This window comes from Loxodonta africana, chromosome X, assembly GCF_030014295.1.
Source record: "Loxodonta africana isolate mLoxAfr1 chromosome X, mLoxAfr1.hap2, whole genome shotgun sequence".
In the NCBI taxonomy this organism is placed as follows: domain Eukaryota; kingdom Metazoa; phylum Chordata; class Mammalia; order Proboscidea; family Elephantidae; genus Loxodonta; species Loxodonta africana.
Genome location: NC_087369.1, coordinates 44,598,718 through 44,622,599, shown reverse-complemented (window position 1 = coordinate 44,622,599; position 23,882 = coordinate 44,598,718). Strand labels below are relative to the sequence as shown.

At 40.8% G+C, this 23,882-nt stretch overlaps 1 long non-coding RNA gene across 1 annotated transcript; it reads left to right on the top strand.

The window, feature by feature from the left end:
- The first annotated feature begins 10,748 nt into the window (after positions 1 to 10,748).
- LOC135228898 (uncharacterized) lies at positions 10,749 to 22,942 on the top strand. Its single transcript, XR_010319753.1, has 3 exons — positions 10,749 to 10,904; positions 19,487 to 19,667; positions 22,597 to 22,942. It is a non-coding gene; the product is annotated as an uncharacterized LOC135228898 (long non-coding RNA).
- The last annotated feature ends 940 nt before the right edge of the window (positions 22,943 to 23,882 follow it).

Genomic DNA, 23,882 nt, shown 5'->3' with positions numbered 1-23,882 from the left:
ACCTGTTCAGTTTACATATCTGCCTATGGATCAACTCATAAATTATCGTTTATTATTTCCATTGTTGCAAGATTGTATATGTAATAGTATTTACCAGTGTTGCCTATTACTCTTGCCTCGGTGTCTTCCTTTGCCTCGGTCACTTTATGTTGACTTCCCCATGTTGTTTATTGTGTTTCCTTTCATTAAAGTTAATATATGTCTACTATTTAGTAAGTGATTTTCCCTCCCTCCCACTCTCCCTCCCCTTCCCTCCCTGGTAATCATCAAAGAATGTTTCTTTTTGTGTGTAAACCTTTTCTTGACTTTTAAAATAGTGGTCTCGTACAATATTTGTCCTTTTATGACTGACTTATTTCACTCAGCAGAAAGTCCTCCAGATTCATCCATGTTGTGAGATGTTTCACGGATTCTTTGTTTTTCTTTAACACTGCATAGTATTCCATTGCCTCGAGTTGCAATAGTGAAGGATTCCATAGGGAAAATATTAAATGGCGCAGGAAGCATAAAAAGAAGATGGAAGGAATACACAGAGTCATTATACCAAAAAGAAATAGTCGATATTCAACCATTTCAAGAGGTGGCATATGATCAGGAACCGATGGTACTGAAGGAAGAAGTCCAAGCTGCTCTGAAGGCATTGGCGAAAAACAAGGCTCCAGGAATTTATGGAATATCAATTGAGATGTTTCAACAAACAGATACAGCGCTGAAGGTGCTCACTAGCCTATGCCAAGAAATATGAAAGACAGCTTCCTGGCCAACTGATTGGAAGAAATCCAAGTTTATGCCTATTCCCAGGAAAGGCGATCCAACCAAATGCGGAAATTATAGAACAATATCACTAATATCACACGCAAGCAAAATTCTGCTGAAGATCATTCAAAAACAGCTGCAGCAGTATATCGACAGGGAACTGCCAGAAATTCAGGCCAGTTTCAGAAGAGGATGTGGAACGAGGGATATCATTGCTGATGTCAGATGGATCCTGGCTGAAAGCAGAGAATACCAGAAGGATGTTTACCTGTGTTTTATTGATTATGCAAAGGCATTTGACTGTGTGGATCATAACAAACTGTGGATAACACTGCGAAGAATGGGAATTCCAGAACACTTAATTGTGCTCATGAGGAAACTTTACATAGATTAAGAGGCAGTTTTTCAGACAGAAGAAGGGGATACTGATTGGTTTAAAGTCAGGAAAGGTGTGTGTCAGGGTTGTATTGTTTCACCATACCTATTTAATCTGTATGCTGAACAAATAATATGAGAAGCTGGACTATATGAAGAAGAACGGGGCATCAGGATTAGAGGAAGACTCATTAACAACCTGCGTTATAGAGATGATACAACCTTGCTTGCTGAAGATGAAGAGGACTTGAAGCACTAATGAAGATCAAAGACCACAGCCTTCAGTATATGGATTACATCTCAACATAAAGAAAACAAAAATCGTCACAACTGGACCAATGAGCAACATCATGATAAATGGAGAAAAGATTGAAATTGTCAAGGATTTCATTTTACTTGGATCCACAATCAACTCCCATGGAAGCAGCAGTCAAGAAATCAAAAGACACATTGCATTGGGCAAATCTGCTGCAAAGGACCTCTTCATAGTGTTGAAGAGCAAAGATGTCACCCTGAAGACTAAGGTGCACCTGACCCAAGCCATGGTATTTTCAAGCACATCATATGCATGTGAAAGCTGGACAGTGAATAAGGAAGAACGAAGAAGAATTGATGGCTTTGAATTGTGGTGTTGGCGAAGAATATTGAATATACCATGGACTGCCAAAAGAACGAACAAATCTGTCTTGGAAGAAGTACAACCAGAATGCTCCTTAGAAGCAAGGATGGCGAGACTGCGTCTTACATACTTTGGACATGTTGTCAGGAGGGATCAGTCCCTGGAGGAGGACATCATGCTTGGCAGAGTACAGGGTCAGCGGAAAAGAGGAAGACCCTCAACGAGGTGGATTGACGTAGTGGCTGCAGCAATGAGCTCAAGCATAACAATGATTGTAAGGATGGCACAGGACCAGGCAGTGTTTCGTTCTGTTGTGCATAGGGTTGCTATGAGTCAGAACCTACTCAACGGCACCTAACAACGACAACAACAGTATTCCATTGTGTGTACGTACCACAGTTTGTTATCCATTTATCCTTTGATGGGCACTTAGGTTGTTTCCATATTTTCGCTATTGTGAATAACATTGCAATGAACATGGGTGTGTATATATCTATTCATGTCATAGACCTGATTTCTCTAGGCTATTTTTTTTTATATACCTAGGAGTGGGATTGCTGGATCATACGATATTTCTATTTCTAGCTTTTTAAGGAAGCACCATAACATTTTCCACAGTAGTTGTACCATTTTATAATCCCACAAGTAGTGTATGAGAGTTCCAATCTCCGCACAACCTCACCAGTATTTGTTTTCTGTTTTTTTGATCAGTGCCATTATTGCCGAGGTTAAATGGTATCTCATTTTAGTTTTGATTCGCATTTCTCTAATGGTCAATGGGAAACCCCCGTAGTTAACAGCTACAGCTGCTAACCAAAAGGTTAGCAGTTCGAATCCACAAGGCACTCCTGGGAAACTCTATGGGGCAGTTCTACTCTGTCCTATAGGATCACTATGAGTCGGAATCAACTCAACGGCAGTGGGTTTGATTTTGGTTTTAATGGCCAATGATCACGAGCATCTCTTCATGTATTTGTTGGCCATCTGAATGTCTTCTTTGGTGAAGTGTCTGTACATGTCCTTTGTTCATTTTCTAAATTGGATTGTTTGTCTTTTTGTTGCTGAAGTGTTGAAGTTTTCCATAAATTTTAGAGATTAGTAGGATATGTCATTGCCAATTTTTTTTTCCTACTCTGTAGGTTTTCTTTTTACTCTTTTGGAGAAGTCTTTTGATGCGCATAAGTATTTAAGTTTTAGGAGGTCCCAGTTGTCTAGTTTATCCTCTGTGCATTTTTAGTTATGTTTGATAGTCTATTTTCACCATAAATTAGGGCCCCTAAGTTTGCCCCTATTTTTTCTTCCACGATCTTTATAGTTTTAGGTTCTACATTTAGGTCTTTGATCCATGCCGAGTTACTTTTTGTGTATGGTGTAGGGATCCTGTTTCATTTTTCTGCAAATGGATATCCATTTTTGTCAGCACCATTTGTTAGACTATCTCTTCCTCATTTAATGAATTTCGATACTTTGTCAAAGATCAACTGTCTACAAGTGGATGGCTTTACTTCCCTGTTCTCAATTCTGTTCCATTGGTCTATGTGTCTGTTCTTGTACCAGTACCAGGCTGTTTTGACTACTGCGGATGTATAGTAAGTTCTGAGGTGGGGAAGTGTGAGGCCTCCTGCTTTGTTCTTCTTCAGTAATGCTTTGCTTATTTGGGGCCACTTTCCTTTCTGTATAAAGTTGATTAGTTTTTCCATCTCATTAAAGAATGTTGTTGGAATTTTGACCTGGATTGTGTTATATCTATAGATCGCTTTGGGTAGTATTGACGTTTTTACAATATTAAGTCTTGCTATCTATGAGGATGGTATGTTTTTCCATTTCTGTAGGTCTCTTTTGGTTTCTTGTAGTTTTTTTTTTTTTTTTTTAATAAATCTCTTACGTCCTTGGTTAGATTTATTCCTAAGTATTTTATCTTTTTGGAGGCTATTGTAAATGGCATTATTTTCCTGATTTTTTTCAGGGTTATCTTTGTTAGTGTAGAGAAATCTGACTGATTTTTTGTATGTTGACCTTCTACCCTGCCACTCTGCTGAATCCTTCTATTGGTTATAGTTGGTTTCTTGTAGAATCTCTGGTATTTTCTATGTATAGAATCATGTCATCTGCAAATAGGGATAGCTTTACTTCCTCCTTACCAATTCAGATTCCTTTTATTGCCCTTTCTTACCTTATTGCTCTAGCTAGGACTTCCAGTACAATATTGTCTAAGAGTGGTGATTGTCTGGCTCTCGTTCTCAAGGTGAGTGCTTTCAGTCTCTCTCCATTGAGAATAATGTTGGCTGTTTGTTTTTTATATATATACCCTTAATTATGTTGAGGAACTTTCCTTCTATTATTTTATTAAGAGTGTTTATCAGAAATGGGTGTTGGACTTTATCAAATGCCTTTTCTGCATTTATTGAAATGATCATGTGATTCTTTTGTTTTATTTATGTGGTGGATTACGTTGATTGGTTTTCTAATGTTGAACCATCCTTGCATACCTGGTATGAATCCCACTTGGTCATGGTGTATTTTTTTTTATACGATGCTGAATTTTATTGGCTAGAATTTTTGCATTATATTCATGAGAGGTATTGGTCTGTAATTTTCTTTTTTTGTGGTATCTTTGCCTGGCTAAGCTGGCCTCATAGATGAATTTGGGAGTATTCCTTCCTTTTCTATGCTCTTAAATAGTTTGAGTAGTACTGGCGCGAGCTTTTTTCTGAATGTTTGGTAGAATTCTCCAGTGAAGCCATCCAGGCCAGGGCCTTTTGTTGTTGTTGTTGAGAGTTTTTTTAATTACCTCTTCAATCTCTTTTCTTGATATGAGTCTGTTCAGTTTTTTTTTTCTCAGTCCTTGTTAGTTTACATAAGTAGTGTGTTCCTAGAAATTCATCCATTTCTGCTAGGTTCTCAAATTTGTTGGAGTACAATTTTTCATAGTATTATATTAGAATCCTTTTTATTTCAATTGTGTCTATTGTAATGTCCCCTATCTCATTTCTTTTTTGGGTTGTTTGCTTCCTCTCTTGTTTTTCTTTTGTCAGTTTGGCCAAGGGTTTGTTAATTTTGTTGATCTTTTCAAAGAACCAACTTTTGGTCTTGTTGATTCTATTGTTTTTCTGTTCTTTATTTCATTTATTTCTGCTCTAATCTTTATCATATTCTTTCTTCTGATGCCTGTGGGCTTCTTCTGCTGCTCTCTTTCTATTTGTTTGAGTTGTAGGGCTAAAGTTTTGATTTTGGCCTGTTCTTTTTTGATGTGTGTATTTACTGCTGTAAATTGACCTCTGAGCACTGCTTTTGTAGAGTCCCAAAGGTTTTGTTAGGTTGTGTTTTCATTCCCGTTTGATTCTAGAATTTACTTTATTTTATTTTTTATTTCTTCTGTTACGCAGTGGTTTTTAAGTAGGATGTTATTCAGTTTCCATTCATTTGATTTTTCCCTTGCTCTTCCTGTTATTGATTTCTTCTAATTTATAGCATTATGATCTGAGAAGATGCTTTGCATTATTTCAATGTTTTTGAATTTATTGAGGCTTGCTCTGTGGCTTAACATATGGTCTATTCTGGAGAATGATCCATGTGCACTGGAAAAGAATGGATTCTGTGCTACTATTAGGTGGAGTGTTCTGTATATGTCTATTAGGTCAAGTTGGTTGATTGTGTTGTTTAGATCTTCTGTATCTTTGTTGAGTTTCTTTCTAGTTGTTCCGTCCTTCTTTGAAAGTGGTGTGTTAAAGTCTCCTACTATTATTGTGGAGGTGTCTATTTCTCTTTTCAGTTCTGTTAGAGTTTATTTTATGTATTTTGGAGCTCTTTCATTGGATGCATAGATATTTACTGTGGTTATGTCCTCTTGATGGATTAATCCTTTAATCATTATATAATGCCCTTCCTTATCTCTTATGCTTGTTTTTGCCTTTAAGTCTATATTATCAGAAATTAATATTGCCACTCCTGCTCTTTTTATTTATCATTTGCTTGATATATTTTTTCCAGCCTTTGGTTTTTAGCTTATTTTTATCTTTGTGTCTGAGATGTGTCTCTTGTAAGCAGCATATTGATGGGTCATTTTTTTTTATCCAGCCTGCCACTCTGTCTCTTGACTGGTGCGTTAATTCAATGCATTTACATTCAGTGTAATTATTGATAGGTGTGAATTTTGTTAGTGTTTTTTTGTGTATGTGTGATGTTGACGGTTTTTTGTTCCATGTACTTTTCTGTGCTTTCTTTTCATTTTGTTCGTTGTTGTTGATTTTGTGTTTACTGAGTCTTTATGATTTTCTTCTTTTTTATTTTGGTGAGGTTTATTAATTTTTTTGAGATTCCCTGAAATTTACTTTTATCTTCCTACTTAAGACAGGCTGTTTTATCTTGATATCACCTTGATTTTCTGTCTATATGGAAGTTCTGTAACTATACCATTTATTCCCCCTTTTTGTTTTGAAGTTGTCATTTACAGATTGACCTCTCCTGTTCCCTGTTTTCAGTCTTGTAGCTTTCTTTTATTTTTGTTAATTCGTTATCTGGGTTGGTATCTGGACTATGTAATCTTGTGTCTTATTTCAGGTTGCTGTTTGATATTGTTGATTTCTTGTCCGAAGGGCTCCCTTTAGTATTTCTTGTAAGGTTGGTCTAGTTTTTACAAATTCCCTTAATTTCTGTTGATTCAGAAATGTCCTAGCTTCACCATCGTATTTGAGAGCCAATTTTGCTGGATATATTTTTCTTGGTTGGCAATTTTTTTTCTTTCTTTTATGTATGTCATCTAAATGCTTTCTTGCCTGTGTGGTTTCTGCCAAGAAGTCAGAAGCTTAACCTTATTGGTTCCTCTTTGTAGGTAACATTTCATTTTTCCTGAGCAGATCTCAGGATTCTTTATTTGTCTTTGGTTTTGGCAAGTTTGATTATGATATATCCGGTGATTTTCTTTTGGGGTCTATCCTATATAGGGTTTGTTGCGCTTCTTGGATGGATACCTTCTCATCTAAAAAAAATTTTTTGATAGCATTTATTTAAGCAAAAATAGCTCTCTTCATTCCCATGTAGGAAAATATATATTCGTACAACTTAGTTTATCTACTAATCATTGAATAAATTATAAAAGAACGTCAGTAAGAAAGTTGACATTAATTTCAACAAATTTAAATGTTGATATCTTGACATATTTGAGAAGTATCAACTGTGAAATGCTTTCTTTTTTTTTTTCTTCCTGAGATTAGGTGGTGGACCTGCCTCAAAGTTACATAGGCTTCCCTCAGACTAAAAAACCAAACCCATTGACATCACGTCGATTCCGACTCATAGCGACCCTACAGGACAGAGTAGAACTGCCCCATAGAGTTTCCGAGGAGCGCCTGGTAGATTTGAACTGCTGACCTTTTAGTTAGCAGTCGTAGCATTTAACCACTACGCCACTATGGTTTCTGAAAAGAACCAATTTGTTAAGTCTGTACCTTATCACATTGGCCATAATATGGCAATAGCCCTCAATCAATCCCTCCCCTCAGCAGAAGCCCCTTGCTTAGATTTGAGACAAGCCACAGATAAGCTTGATGTTTCAAAGTGTTTTCCCAGGCACAGTGAGGTTTGTTCAAGTGACTCCTCCTTTCCTCATTCTACCCTCTCTACAATGCTTTCTTAGCCCTACGCCTCAAGCAAAGCCCACAAGCTGTCCTTCTAATGTGTTCTTCACTGAAGGGACCACTATTGCCCAGCTTCACATCAAATTCTGCTCCAAGGGACAAAATTTATTCTCTCACCTTTGGAAGATAAATACAAGATCATAGTACCTAGGGAAAATTCCACCTAAACAAGTCATAGCGACCAGCTGTTTCCAGACAGGAAAGCCAAAGCTAAGGTAAAAGGCAGAAATATTATAGCTCCACGTTACAGTCATTGTCTAGTTTTGGTTTGTTGGGCCTGTTGTGGTAAGTCTTTATTCCACATACCTTAAGGCTTGGCAGTTCTCATTTATCAGCCCTGTGGTGATGATGGGTGTGGATAGTTTCTTGATTCCCTTTACAGATGTAAGGTCCTTGGTAAGTGTTTAATAAAAAGTCCTGATAGGACAAGGTTATAATATATTTATAATCTGTATCATACCAAATGTGCTCAGACATTCAGTAACTGTCAAATACCAAGAGTGTGACTCGCTCAAGGCCAACACAGATTCAAAACTGAAGACCAATAGGCAATTGCCCATCCTTCCTTACTGGCTCTGAAAAGAGGCTATTGAAGATGAAGGAAGAGCTGAGCAAAGAAGCCAGGACTTTTCAACCATGTAGCACACTGATGGTCTCCAGTTAAAAGTTGGAATTAAATCTTGAGTTAAATCTTCAACCCAAGTCCAGATAGTACCCCCAGACAGACTAGTCTCTTCAAAGAGATTTTATAGAACACTTGAGGAGTCAAAAAGAGACCAAGCCCAGAATATACCAGAAGGACAGTCTATTATGGCTCACATAGGGTGGGCTTCTAGTCTCAGCCCCTGATTTAGTCTACTCTCACTGAGCAACCCGATTCCTCAAGGGTACCCATCTACCCAGCTCCCTGGCCCACTCTCATATAGCCAGAAAGTGGTAGGACAGGGTTACAGCTAAGGTGATTGACCACCCAAGCCCATATACTTTCTAGGATACCATTTTGCAGCTTTGTAAAATTAGAACAGGCTTACACTTACCACATCCTGCTAATCCTGTACAGATAGTTCAGGCAGAAGGAAGAAGAAGGGCTGGTCCCAGTTTCCAGTCTGAGAGATCCAATTCTTCCCCTAAGTGATGACCTGGTGGTGGCAATTTGAACCAGGAATGGCTGCATCCTCATACTCACTTCCTATGTTCAGGAGTTGCTGTATCTCCATTAGAGGCCTGACATGCTAACATAATTTAACAGTGAAATTCCTTTAACAATCATACAATTAGAAAGACACCCATGGAGGAAAGTTGTGGCAGCGGAAAGTAGATTTGCACGAACTGCAGACCCTGTAGATTTGTTATGGCAAACATCTTGCTCACCAATTTCATGTTTGTTCCAGTTGCGTTCTTAGGGCATGAAAAACAAAATAATCAACAAATAAGCGTAGACCCTTCTGCAGCACGAGTGACTTCAGAAGCAGTTGAAAGTTGCTGCGAGAGGAATTCTTCTATAAGAGGATGATAAAGGGGGAAAGACGATGATTGTGCTGAGTTGTTTCCCTATAGTTCTATCCAACCAACTGTAAGGAAGGGATTGTGAGTTGTTAATTATGATAGGTGATGAAGAGATGAAGAACCATACAAGATGAGCAAAGAGAAATGGGAAGCTGGAATGAAAAAACAAACAAACAATGTGATACCAACACACATCCACCAGAACAGCTAAAATGAAAAAAGAAAGACAATGCCAAGTGTTGGAGGTAGAGCAACCAGAATTCTCATATACCATTGGTGGGAGGGCAAATTAGTAAAATGTCTTTGGAATACTGCTTGTTAGTATCTACTTAAGACAACCAATTACCCAGCAATTCTGTTCCCACATATATACCAACAGAAAGATATGCATAAGTTCACCAAAAGACATATACTTGAATGTTCATAGCAGTACTATTTATATGAGCATTAAACAGGAAACTACCCAAATGTCCATCAAGTGTAGAATGGCAAAATAAATGATGGTATATTCATAAAATGGAACATTTTACAGCAATGAGATTGAATAAACTACATATTACAATATGGAGGAATCTCACAGACATGCGTTGAGTGAAAGAAACCAGCCACAAAAGCATTCATACAGTATATAGTTACACTTGGAGGCAGAGATAATGTCTGGAAGGGGCATGAAGTGCAATTTTTTGTGCACTTTTCTGTATGTATGCTATACGTCAGTGAAAAGTATACACACACACATACTTAAGGAAGCCCGGGTTACAGTTGGGGCCAATTCCCTGAGAAGGGGGCCTGGATGCAGCAGGTAAAGTAATCTGTCAAGTGTAATCAAAAATAATATTGAAAATTTACCATATGCCACATACAATGCTAGGCAACACAATGATCAGCTAATTTCTCCCAGCAACCTCCTCTAGTCTCTAACTTGAAGTTTCTCTGTCCTCCTTTAGGAGGTTCCTATGATTTCTGGACCCATCTGCTTTCCTGGGCACCCATTTATCAAATGATCTCTTCTCCAGTGGGGCAGAGTTGTGTGGTAGCTGTGCAGACCCTAGGCCTAACCTGCTTGGGTTCTAATCCTGCCTTGGCCACTTACAAGCTGTGCGATATTAAGTGAAGTATTTAACCATTCCGTGTCTTAGTTTTCTCATCTATAAAATGAAGATAATAATAGTACCTATATCTCATAAGATGTTTGCAAAGATTAAATCAGTTAATGAATGTGAAGGGTTCCATTCAATAGATGTTGACTACTGTGGTATTGTAACTCCTTAAAAAACCACTTGCTTTCGAGTCGATTCCAATTCATGGCAACCGCACGTGTGTCAGAGTAGAGCTGTGCTCCATATGGCTAATTTTTAGAAGTAGATCACAAGGCCTTTCTTCCCAGGCACCTCTGGGTGGAATTCAAACCTCCAACCTCTCAGTTAGTAGCTGAGCACATTGAACTTCGCACCACCCAGGGATTCCATAACTCCCTTATTGAGCCCTTAGTATTATAAGGCAGACATCCCCATTGTTCTCCAATGTGCAGATCCCCTCTACTTCCAGGAATATGGGGGATTTTATGTCCCTGTTCCTTATTTCTTTTTTATTGAGGTACACTTCACAAGTAATAAAAAGCAACAGTTATTAACTCTTCCATTTGATGACTTTTATTAAGATATAGAACATTTCCATAACCCAGAAAGATCCCTCATGCCCATTTCTAGTTGATCCACCCACCCCCGTAGGCAACAACTTTCTGGCTTCTATCACTATAGCCCTTTCATTACTACTGGTACATGTAGGTATCACTTACTTTTCTGCCTCTGGGGTTTCTTGGGAGGCTTTTTTGCTACTTAATAATATGTGCTGGTGTTAGGGTGTGGACTTGTGTAATGCATAAACCAGAAGGAAGTTTGTAGGAGCCATGTTGCTGGGTTGAGAGGTTATTGTATGCGGTGCTGCATCCTGGAGGCGTGCTTGTGTAAAGCTTTTGTCTCTTTGGGCTACTGTACAGTGAGATAAGTCTTGTAAGTATATTTACTGTTTCCTGTGTGTTGTTGGGAAGGTGTGGTTTTCGGGGTTAGGTAATATTCAGGAGAATAAGTTATTTTCAGGCATGATACAATGTAAGCACTGGTCCTTGACATACTGTATTACCACAGGTACATATAAGTACCACTTCCATTGTTTGGCTCTCGGGCTTCTGAACGGCGAGATAAGACCTGTAAGTATATTTACGGTTTCCTCTGTGTTATTGGGAAGGTGTGGCTTTTGGGATTAGGTAATGTCCAAGTGAATAACTTATTTTCAGGGGCGATACAGTGTAAGCACACATTGTAGTGTCCTTGACGTGCTGCATGCACTTTTCATGCAATCGTCAAGGACCTATCTTCTGGTTTATGAGCTGTAAGTAGTCGTTTTTCAGTAAGAAGTAATTTATTGCAGTAGTAATGTTCCCATGATAACACTTCCTTTTGGGGTTTCTATTTTTACAGGAGGCTAGAGTTATGCAATGCCTCCCCTTGTGTATTCTCATATTGGTTTGGCGGTATGGATTTGGTATTATCTTGGTTTTGCTGACTGTGATGGTTGTGTTCTGTGTCAACTTGGCTAGGCCATGATTCCCAGTATTGTGTAATTATCCTCCATTTTGTGCTATTATGTAATTATCCTCCATCATGTGATCTTCCGTAAGTAATATAATGTAATCATCTCCATGTCACTCACGCAACCATTTTCATAGGCTCATTGCCTTCAACAATTGCTTTTCCTCCTATTGCTTGATGAAAAATGTGAACAACAGGGGACTGTATGCTGTAGACACAGTGTGAGCAACTCAAAAGGGCCTACCAAGAATGATGAGGAGGAAAGATAAATTACAGCAGGGAGAATCTCTGTTTTGGATGAAGGGATGTGTGTCGGTGATAAAGTGGCAGGACAATAAACCTGTGACAGTTTTGCCCACGTTCCACAATCCAAAGGACATCACTACTGTCAGAAGAAAGAACAAAGATGGTTCCTCCTCAGTAATCCCTTGGCCAAGAGCAAGTGCAGAACACTATACAATTATGGGAGGAGTCGACCATTTTGACCAGAGACTCAAAAAGTATGCAATCAGAAGGCTTTCTCTCAAACAGTGGCATCGATTGCTGTATTTCCTTATTGATCCTGGCATCGTAAACAGTTCAACAATGTGAAACCGTAACAAAGGGGGAAGAAGTGACCAACTGTCCTTCAGGATCACTCTCATTAGGCAGCTTACGGTGGGTCAGGAAATCAAAATGAGAGGAAGACCCTCCTTTCTTGTCAGGAACAAGCAAGGACTCAGTGGGGTGCCAAATGACACCCAGCTCTGACAGGTTGGAAAGCATTTACCTGTCAAGGGAACCAGAAGTGCAGAGAATGCAGCACTAAGCAGGCTTGAATAACAATTATGTGCAGCCTTTATGTGTTACCCCATGTTTTCAAAAGTTTCACTCAATAAAATAAAATTGCTAAGATAAAATGACTTTTTCCCTGCCTCATTCCATCTACCCTACCTCCAGAGTCCATGGGTACATATGTGTACCACATAATATTTCTAAAACTCCATCTTACCCGGCAAAAAAATTATCGACACTCAATAATCCAGCACGCATTCCATTTGTGAAGAAACACTGCATCAGCAAAAAATTACAAATATAAAATAATTAAATAATGAAAGGAATAGTTTTGCTGGTTCTAGAACTTCATATAAATAGAATCATACAGTACATACTCCTCTATGACCAGCTTCTTTCGCCTAACAAAATGGTTTTGTGCTTCATCCGTGTTGTCTCAGGTATCATTTACTTTATTTTCTTTTATTGTTGAATAGATTTCACTGTGTTAATACACCATAATTCGTTGATCCATTTGCCTGTGGCTATTACAAATAAAGCTTCTATGAACGTATGTACATTAATATTACGATGGATGTTTTCATTTTTCTTGGGTAAATACCTTGGAGTGGAATTGCTGGGTTATGAGGTTAAATGTACATTTAACTTTATAAGAAACTGCCAGTTTTCCAAAGTGTTGTACCATTTTACACTCCCACCAGCAATGTATGAGTTCCAATTGCGCCACATCCTCTAGAAGAGTTCTGATGTTTTGCATCAGTCAGCACTTGGGGTTGTCAGTCTTTTTTTATTTTAGCCATTTCAAGGGATGCAAAATCCTTCGTTTCATTTATCTGTGCTTTCTGAGCATAAAGCTGGCTGAAAACCCACTAGAGAGACAAGGCCACCAGTTAACGCACCAATCAATTTGTGCAAAACTAAACCAATAACAACTACAGCTCCTGTCATCTCTGTGTTATCCCTGAACAGAATAGCTCTTGGTGGGTAATGCCTAGGGCTTGACCATCCTCACCAGAGTCCTCTGCAGGGATCAGGCCCCTACCAGCAGGGCCAGGCTAGCAAAGTTGTAAGAAAGGTACTGATCAGGGGCGTATACCTGCAAGTCTGAGAACGTGGTGCTTTGGAATTGCAGAGACAAATATCAGTCCATACCAATCAATATTTATTGCTGAGTAAATACCTACAGTATTCAAGTTGCTCCTAGGGGATCCAAGAGGGGAGTAGACTGAGACTCTGTAAGATTTACTCTTCTTGACTTTGCATTATCTGTGCCTCCAGCCCCTTCCATTAGCATGAATAATTAACAGCTGACAGAGCTATCAGCCACAATAACAGCATGCTTAGGATTCAGAGTTTGTCATGAGCCAAGGAAGAGAAAAGGCTCAGGGGTTGAAATTGATGATCAGAATGATGATGGTGGAGAGGAAGAGGAAGATGAGGCACATTAAGTACAAACACCACGCAGTCCTTTATTTTCTGTGTTTCCTATAAAATTGCGTTTAAATGCACATATAATACATGAACGCTAAACTAGAAGTACACAGAGAAAAGCATTTCAGACTCCCCCTCATCCCTCTTTTTATTCCCCTCCCCAGGGAGTGGCTGAAGTTCACAGCTGAAATGTGTCTTTTCAGACCATCTAGAAAATTATTTATACACACAAATGACCATATATAGATTCCCTTTGTTTTTCTTTGTATTAATGGGATTCTATCCTACATATTTTCCAAAGCTGCTTTTGTTTCATGATAGTATATCTTGAGCACCTTTGCCTGTCAGTACACACCAAAGACTCCATTATACAGATAAGCCATAATTTATTTAACCACTCCCCTATGGATGAGCATTTAGGTTGGTTGCACTTTTCACTTTACAAATATATATCTTTGTGTACATGTGCAAGTGTATCTATGGGATAGGATTTCTTGAAGCTGGCTTGGAAGGGGGCCTGCTGGGCCAAAGGCTATGACCATTTTAAATGTTGCTAAAAGCTGCCAAATTGCCTTCCAAATGTCTTTTCCAATTAAAACCCCCATCAAGAGTGTACAACACTGCCCGTTTTCCCACACTCTCCCCAATACTGGATATCATCAATCTCTTTAATGCTCACCAACCCTGATAGATGAAAAATAGTCTCTCATTTCTGTTTATAATTATATAGTTCTGATTTCTAGCAAGGCTGAATGCCTCTTCATAGTCTCAGTATCCCCCATCAAGTCTGTAGGTAGAAAAACAGACTTATTTTATATATACATATATATATATATTTTAACAGAAGAAGAGGGAAAGTGAAAAATATCCTTCCTAGCCCAATCTTCTGGTCCTTGGTTTGTGGTGCTGAAATCTAGCCAGAACGAAGTTGCTCAGACCTCTGGCAGTGACTTGGGAAGGTGGATTTGTTCAGCAGTGTTCAGGCCCAAGTAATTAGCTGATCATTTGGGCATTTAGCTGGAACACCCTGCCAGGATGCTGCTCACTCTAAACTCCCAACACGCAAAGGATGCACTTCGGTGCAGCTTATCTTCTGAGTACCTCCTCAGTCCTTGAAGGAACTCCCTCTTCTGTAAGGACCATACTCTGAGTGCTCCCTCTAATGGTGATGAAGATGGATGATGACACATCAGCTTGATCGCTGGATCCAAAGCCAGGTCCAAAGATTGCTTCAGAAAACGCATTTCTGAAAATGGAAAAAAAAGAGAGAGATTTCTCAGTCATCTAAACATCAGTGTGCTAAAACCCCACTACCCCTGCCTCAATCCATGCCCCAGTCCTTCTCACTGGCATCTAATTCCCCCAATCTTTCTTCCTTCTGCAATAAAAAAGATCTTGCCAAATCTGCACTCCTATAATCATATAGCTTGTCACAATCAAGCACCTATGCTGTGCCCAGTAATGTGCTAAGCATTTTACTAGCATTATTGTCTAATTTATGGAGACCCTGGGTGGTGCAAACAGTCAAGTACTCAACGACTAGCTGAAAGGTTGGCAGTTCAGAACCACCCAGAGGCTCCTTGGGAGGAGATAGTCCTGGCCATCTGCTTCCAAAAGGTCATAGACTTGGCAAACCTATAAGCAGTTCTACTCTGCATGCATGGGATTTCCAAGAGACAGAATCGACTCAAGGGCAACTAACAAACAACAATTCTCTAATTTAAATCCGTTGCTTAAAACCCTCAAACACTGATCTCTTGCTGTTTCTCACACATACCCAACATGCGCCCGCCTCCTTGGGGCCTTGCTGTTCCCTCTGCTTGGAATGCCTCACTTTAGCCCTCCAGATTCAACACAAGGCTCACTCCCTCATTTCATTCAGGCCTCTCATCAAATGCCTCCCCTCAGAGAGGCCTTCCCTGACTACCTTACCTAAAAGAGCAGGTCACGTCACTCTCTGTCCCCCAGCCTGCTTAATTTCTCGGTGACACTTTCACTAAGTGATATTTCCTTATGCATTTGTTAATTTATTTTCTGTCTTTCACGCTCAAGTGTAAGTTCATGGAGAGCAAGGACTGTTTCTTTGCTACATCCCCTGGTCCTAGAATAGTGCCTGGTTTGTGGTTAGTGCTCAATAAACCTTTGCCAAAGGCACGCATTTTGAAAGCGATTTGGCAATGCCTTGCAAAATGAAGTATGCAGAGGCTCCATGACCCAGCAGTCTCATCCCTGGGTTTATAGCTGTGAAAAATATGTGCAAGGATCAGTAAGGAGACACATATGTTCCTTATGGGAGGAGGGAGTTAGAAGCAACCTAGATGTCCATTTTTAGGGGAATTGATGAGAAAAATGAGGTGGGCACACAGCATGGAATACTATGCAGCTGTTAGAAAAAAAACTAAATGTGCATATTACCACATGCATCAATCTTTAGAGTGTTGAGTGAACAATGTAAGAAAGAGAACGGCATTTACAGCACGATACCATTTATGTAAATTTAAAACACGTATGCGTAAAGCACTATGTATTATACAAATACAAAAAAATATTTAAGGATAGTACTTACGTGCCTTCCAGATGCCTATGGGTGAAGAAAATGGAACTGGGGGGTTGAAGAATTAAAAGGGAAGTGAAAGAAAGCAAAAGAGGGAACTTTGATGTACCAATGAAGATAGTGTTTACAAACTAAGGGATGTGGCTAACGTAGCTCTCTTGACCTCAGGTTAAAAAAGAATAAATAAAATCCCTTTCCTCTCACTCCATCTGACTGTTCCAAATCATTGCTCAAGCTTAGCTCAGATATCATCTCTGTTTTGAAACTTTCCTTGACCTTTCCCCAGAGGATTGATTCCTCCTTTATTGACATTCCCATCGCATTTTAACGATAATTTTATTTTAACGTTTATAACCTCGTGTAATAGCTATTTGCTTATACATCTGCCTTCTCCATCAGGAGATAATGGATGCAATTTATTAATTTTTGTACCTCTGGCACCCAGAATTGGTGATGAAAAAATTAATGGCGAGTTTAAGCGGACATATGTTGTAGGGCCTCAAGAATTTCTCTAGTTTGAACTTAATCTGCAAATCCAGTGGTTTCAGCATCCATCAGTGTCTGATTAGATGGAAATCGAGTTTCTGAATCTGGAATTGGACTCCAAGGTGAGAGTTAGTTTGGTTATCAAATGTGGGAAGAAATGAGCGTTGCACAGCCACTTTGGCCCAGGATGCTTCCTAAACCACTGGTCTCACCATCTACTGGGGCTTGGTGGAAAGTTGCTGGTTAATCCTAAGAGAAGAGAGAGGTGAGACGGACTGGGAGTGAACTGCAGACTGACCCACTAGGCTGGAGAGGATTCTGGGAGGGCTGACCCAGCTGCCATTGCTGCTAGAGGAGGTGCTGCTGGAGGCTGGGTCTGGCATCAGAAGTTACAACCCCTCCTGGTATCCATCCAGGCAAACATCCAGTGGTCAGTCTGAGGTAACTGAGAGTGAGCATGGGACCCAGGAATCCATGATGGGTTGGGCATGAAAGTCTAAGCAAATAGGCTATGACTGGCAGGACTTTGATTCCTGGTGGGAGGACTGGCACTGATCCCCATACTTGCACACTAGGCAGAGACACTGTAACCAACTTTCCTCTTATGGATTGAATTTTGTCCCCCCAAAGCTTATGTCAAAGTCCTAATCCCTGTACTTTTGAATGTGACCTTGTATGGAAATAAGTGTTTTCTTTTGTAGTGTTAATGAGGTCATGCCAGAGTAGGCTGAGTCCTAAATCTAATCCCTTCTGAGGGCTGTTTTAAAGAAGAGCAGACTAGACATAGACACACACACAGGGGAAGACAGACATCATGTGACGATCCCTCCTCAACCCAAAGAATGCCAAGGAACATCCAGGTCTACCAATAAGAAAGGACCCTTCTCTAGAGTTGATGCCTTGATTTGGTCTTCTAGCCTCCAAAGCTATGAGACAATAATTTTCTGTTCTTCAAAGCCACTTACTTGTGGTATTTTTTGGTTACAGCAGGCCAGGTAACTAAGACCTCTCCCTTCCCGAACACCTGCCTGATATTGGGCATTGCGCCGAATGCACAAAGAGAAAGGAACAGGAGACATGGTAGAAGTGAAGTCATGGGAGTTGGGACACTTGGGGCTGGGTCTGGCCTTCCACGTGGTCACACATTTACTGCAGGGAAGACAACGTGGAATCCCCAGGTTCTATAGCTGTAGCCGTTATGAGGAGTGGGATTAGCCGTTAGAATTGAAGTGCCAGGAGACTCCAAATGCAGGGAGAAGGAGGACTGCCAGGCACAGTTCTTTTCTGCTGTAAATCCAACTTGCCTTGTGACCTTGAGTGCACTTTCTCATTTCCAGTATTTTTGTTCTCTCATAAACCAGTTGCCATCGAGCAGATGCCGACTCATGGAGACCCCGTGCGTGTCAGAGTACAACTGTGCTCCATAGGGTTTTCGATGGCTGACTTCTCAGAAATAGATCACCAGGCCTTTCTTCTGAGGCACCTCTGGGTGGACTCACACCTCTACCCTTTTGGTTAGTAGCTGAGTGCGTTAGCCATTTGCACCACCCAGGTACTCCTTATTTTCTCCTAAGTAAGATAAAACTTTTAAAAAATGGTTAAAAATTACCTGGCACTTTCTAGGTGTTCCTAAAATGTTCCAAATGTTTTATATACCTTCATCCTTGCACTAGCCCTCTGAGATGAGACTGAAGCACAGAGAGGTTAAGTAATTTGCCTAGGTAGCAAACCGTGTATTTAACCCAAGCAGTTAACTCACACAAATGCTTAACTGCTGTCCCGCATTACCTTGCTAAAGTGAGAGTGTGTGTGTGTGTGTGTGTGTGTGTAGGAGGATGGGAGGGAGGGAAAGACCAAAATCCCCACTGTCACTTCACCAGGATGTCATGATAATTGAGAAATATCTGTCCCAAGAGCCCAGAGTGACCCACTTTCTTTGGCCCCTGAGTCTCCCCCAGATTAGAGACGGACCTGGCTAGAAATCGGATCTGATGCCTTTGGCTGGAGGCTCTGTCTTCCTTTGTCAGATGACTAAGGGCTCAACAGTGCCACACAGGGATCCTCTGTCCTCAGCCTCTCCCTGGGCAGATCACAAATGATAGTATCGGAACAGCCAAACTCCACATTGTGCTGGGTCAGAAGTCAACGGTGTCTGGTGGTGGAAAATCAATTCTCTGACTCCATTGAGGAGAAAACAGGCACCCAGAACACGAGAAAACCCTAGCCAGGTGCAACAGAGGGTATTGGCACCCACTCATATCCCCTCTCTCTTACCTCATCAAGGCACACCTGCCTGACTTCCAACTGCCAGCGCCTGTATACCTTTCCCTGAGGGCTTCTATGCCCCTCAGACTCTACTTTCTGCCTGTACAATAGGCTCAAAATGCTGAGGAATTAATGCCCCCCTGGGAGGAATAGCCCTCAACTAATGGAGAGCTAATGCAGAGCTTCCTCACCCCTCAGTGGCAATAGTTCTGAGATGTGTGCTCTACACTGTCTCCCAGAGAACCGCAGTGCAATTAGGCCCCAGTTGCCCAAAGGAGTAACTTGCTTGATAACACATCCTTTATTGGCTGCCTTCCTTTCCCTGCCTCACTTCCTTGCAGCCTGTTATGGATTGAATTGTGTCCCCAAAAAATATGTGTTATAGATCCTACTACACCTGTGGTTTATAATCCTATTTGGGAAGAGGGTTTTCCTTGTTATGTTAATGAGGCAGTTTGTGTCTTAAATCAATCTCTTTTGCGATACTAAACAGCGGATTAAGCAAGCAGCAAGAAAGCACAGATGGGGGAAAATAGATGCACACCACATGAAACCTCCAAGGAACCAAGAAGCAGAAGCTGAAGAGAGACAAGTTCCACCCCCCAGAGAGAGAAAATCTTCCCCTGGAGCTGGCATCCTGAATTTGGACTTCTAGCCTCCTAAACTGTGAGAAGGTAAGTTTCCATTTGTTAAAGCCACCCAGTCATGGTATTTCTGTTATAGTAGCATTAGATAACTAAGACACAACCCTTCCTGAATTTTCTGTACCTCCCAAATAAAATATTGCTGTTATGCACTTTCAAACTGATTTCAATTCAGAGCAACCCCATATGACAGAACAAAACTGTCCCATAGGGTTTCCTAGGCTGGAATCTTTACAGGAACAGATTCTGAGGTCTTTTCTCCTGAGGAGCAGCTGGTGGGTTCCAACTGCCCACCTTTGTTTAGCAGCCCAGCGCTTAACCGTTGCATCACCAGGCCATTTTCCCAACAAAACTAGTTGCACTCAATTCATTGTCTCAGAGTCTGCCTCCTGGGAACCCAAACTAAAACACCAGAAAGGACTCTTGATGTCAAGTTAAAATATATCCTGAAAAATCCTGCACCTATAACAATTTCCAGATCCTAGGAAGTAAGCATGTTCTAACCTTCACCAAAGATAGGGAGGTCATAGAAGCAAGAAAAGCTTAGAAAAGCCTAGAAAGGGGCCTTTAAAATCTGACAGAGGGCAGGACTTAGATACTCTGAATTTTTGCCGGGTCTCCCGTCCCTCCAGGTGGCTCCTAGAGCCCTTTGAGCTACCCCTGGACTGTGGTTTTTACCTTTGAAAATGGAGGCAAATACATGAGGGTTGCTCTTCTTAATGCTATGGTCTTCTTTTGTCACATCCGAGTGGAAATTACTTTTCTGCTCCAGTTAGCAACAGTTTCTACTTTCCAGGTGAATAAATGTAATTCTCTACAGGGATAAAGGATGATCCAAGTTGATTCCCACAGTTGGTGTTGGCTGCCCTCACGTTTACCCAGGCCACCCTTTCCTAGCTAGCCAACCTTACTTCTTTTGGTTTAGTAAAGCCTCGAATTTGCTGATACCAGGAGTTCTGGCACCATTCTCACCTCTGCAGCACCTAGATTCTCATTCAGGTCAACAGATATTCCATTTCTTTAGGAAAGTGCTTTCTAATCTTTTTGACATTATGGGGCCCAAAGAAAATGTATACTGTTTCCTTGACACACTCAGGAAAATGGAGAAGGATGCTCTTTGCCAGAGGCGATTGACAGTGGAGTTCCTACACCCCAGGCCCCAGACAGCCACCCCAAGGCTGTGAGGATCAATGAAATCCCAGCACATATGTAACCCATTTGTGGTGTTGGCGTGCCAGTTGCATTAACAGTGAACTAACAACTATTTTGAGTTTATTCCATAGACAGTCACCGTGTGGGACAAAAGCACAGGCGACTTTTTTTTTCAGAAGTCACGGGTTCCCCGTGGATCCGGGCTCTGCTGCCTACTAAGATCTCCTTAAGAACAAAAAGTCAATTAAAACAATAGCTTTGTTGAGGTATATCTTATATGCCATAAACTTCACCCACTTTAGGTGTACAACTCAATGAAATTTAGTATGTTTACAGAGTTATACAATCATCACCACGTTCTAATTTTAGACAATTTCCATCATCCCCAAAAGAACTCAGTTTTAACCCACTCCTGCTTGAGAGCTGTCTTGGCCACTAACAACTTACCTGCCTCCTCCACCTCAGCTATTTCAGGGAGTGCACAGAGAGGGTCTCCCAGGTGTGTATGAACATGTCTGCTCCTCTCAAATTCTGCAGTCTTTGCTGGGTGTTGACACACAATGCAAGTACCAAAGCTAGGATGTGATCTGCAGCAAAGGAAGAGACATCTTTTTAGTGTTGCCTAACAACCTTTTAAGAGTCTCAGAGCTGCATAATTCATTAGCTATCCATTGAGCACCTACTATGTGCTAGGTTCTGTACTAGCACTAGAGATTCAAGGCCCACGTTGAACTCACTTCCAAGAAAGTTGCAAATGAAGTTTTGGGATTCTCCCTCAACTCTTCATCAGCCATGCTAAGATATGTTTGATGCCCAGTGTAGGTACACAGAAGGACCTTGTTTTACCCATGTTTCTACCACCTAGAATTTGCTATTATTAATATTTGTTAGATTGGCTTCCTCGTTTTTAATAAAATTAATAAACATTATAGGTAAGTTTCCATTCCCTCTCTCACCTCTCAATGATAATTATTAAATATCATTCCAGTGCATTTTCTTGCACCTATACACCTATGCTGTCAGTATTCCCTCCAGATCCCCTGGCATCCCTTTTACCAGTTCTATGTGCTCCTTCCCCTGCTTATGTGGACTTTGTTTCTAACAAAGAGGCTCTTTGGAGGTTGCCCATGGGTTCCTGGAGCCACTTCACCTGCATTCACAGAGTCAGAATTGCCTGGGCATTTATACCCATCAAGGTGGCCCTTAACCAGTGACTGGTGCAGGAGAATGAAAACTCTGTGCTCCCATTCTGGGCCAGCTGTGGCCTGAGCTTGGCCTGACATCACACCCTTGCTTGGTCTGTTCCCCTTCCTGCTTCCTCCATTCTCTCATTGGCTTTTGTGGTGGGGGAAACCCTTAATAAATCACTTGCTTAGGCCTCCTTGTCTCAGGGTCTGCTTCTGGGAGACCTAAGAGTATCTTTTACGTGTATGCATGAACTATATATAAAACATAGAATTTTTAAATGTGCATGTTTTTAAAATTTATGTAAGCGGTATCATATTACATCATTCTGCCACTTGCTTTACTTACTCAACAATTTTTTTAATCTACTTGTGTCCATTCTTTGTAATATAGTAGTTGTAATAAATTGAATTGTGTCCCCCCCAAATATGTGTCAGCTTGGTTAGGCCCTGTGTGGTTGTCCTCCATTTTGTGATTTTCCTGTGTGCTATAAATCGTAATCTCTGCTTGTGGTTAAAGAGGGTTAGGGTGGGATGTAACACCCTTGCTCAGGTCACATCCCTGACCCAATGTAAAGGGATTTTCCCTGGGGTGTGGCCTGTACCACCTTTTATCTCTCAAGAGATAAAAGGAAAGTGAAGCAACCAGAGAGTTGGGGACCTCACACCACTAAGAAAGCAGTTCTGGGAGCAGAGCACGCCCTTTGGACCTGAGATTCCTGTGCTGAGATGTTCCCAGACCAAGGGAAGACTGATGACAAGGACCTTCTTCCAGAGCTGACAGAGAGAGAAAGCCTTCCCCTGGAGCCGGCACCCTGAATTTGAACTTTTAGCCTACTGGGCTGTGAGAGAATAAACTTCTATTTGTTAAAGCCATCTACTTGTGGTATTTCTGTTACAGCAGCACTAGATGACTAAGACAGTAGTGTATCCTACAGGTGGATATTGAGATTGTTTCTATTTTTTTGCTCTCTAGCAGCGCTGCGGAGAACATCCATGTACACTTCTCTTTTTGCAGAGGAGTGCTATTCTCTCTCAGCTATAGACTCAGTGAATTGCTGGGTCATAGACCATGCACCACAGGTGACCCTGCTGGTGTTTGAAATACTAGTGGCACAGCTTCCAGCATTACAGCAACATGCAAGCCACCACAGTACGACAAACTGACAGACAAGTGGTGGCTCAGGTTTCGGTGGAGCTTCCATACTAAGACAGACTAGGAAGAAGGAACTGGGAGACTACTTCTGAAAAAAAAATTGGCCAATGAAAACCTTATGGATGGTAGCAGAACGTTGTCTGATATAGTGCCAGAAGATGAGCCCCTCGGGTTGAAAGGCACTCAAAAAACAATGAGCTTAAACATAGCAATGACTGTGAGGATGGCGCAGGACTGACCAGGCAGTGTTTTGTTCTGTTGTACATAGGGTTGCTATGAGTCGGAACAGACTAACAGCACCTGACAACAACAACAGAACATGCACAGGTTCTATTTTACCAGGTGCTCTCCAAAGTGCTTGTGCTAATTTACATTTCCGCCAGCAGTGACTGAGAGTCCCTGTTTTGCTACATCCATCCTTGAAAACTTGTGATATCATCGGACTTAAATTTTCGCCTGTTTGGTGGCTGAGAAGTAGTACCCAATTATCGTTCTTTGACATCTTTCCGTATATTTGTTGCCCTTTCAGTTTTCCTATTCTGTGGATTGTTCGTAACTTTTGCTCATTTTTCTGTTGGGTTGTTTTCCTTTTTCTGTTTGATTTATAGGAATTCTAGCTTTGCCTGTTATAAAACTTGAGAGCTCCATATTGTTTCAAAATAGAAATACAATTTTAAAATGATAAAATCACACACATTTGTTTAAAATTACAATAATACAGAGGAGAAATTGTAAAGTGGAAGTTGTTTTTAA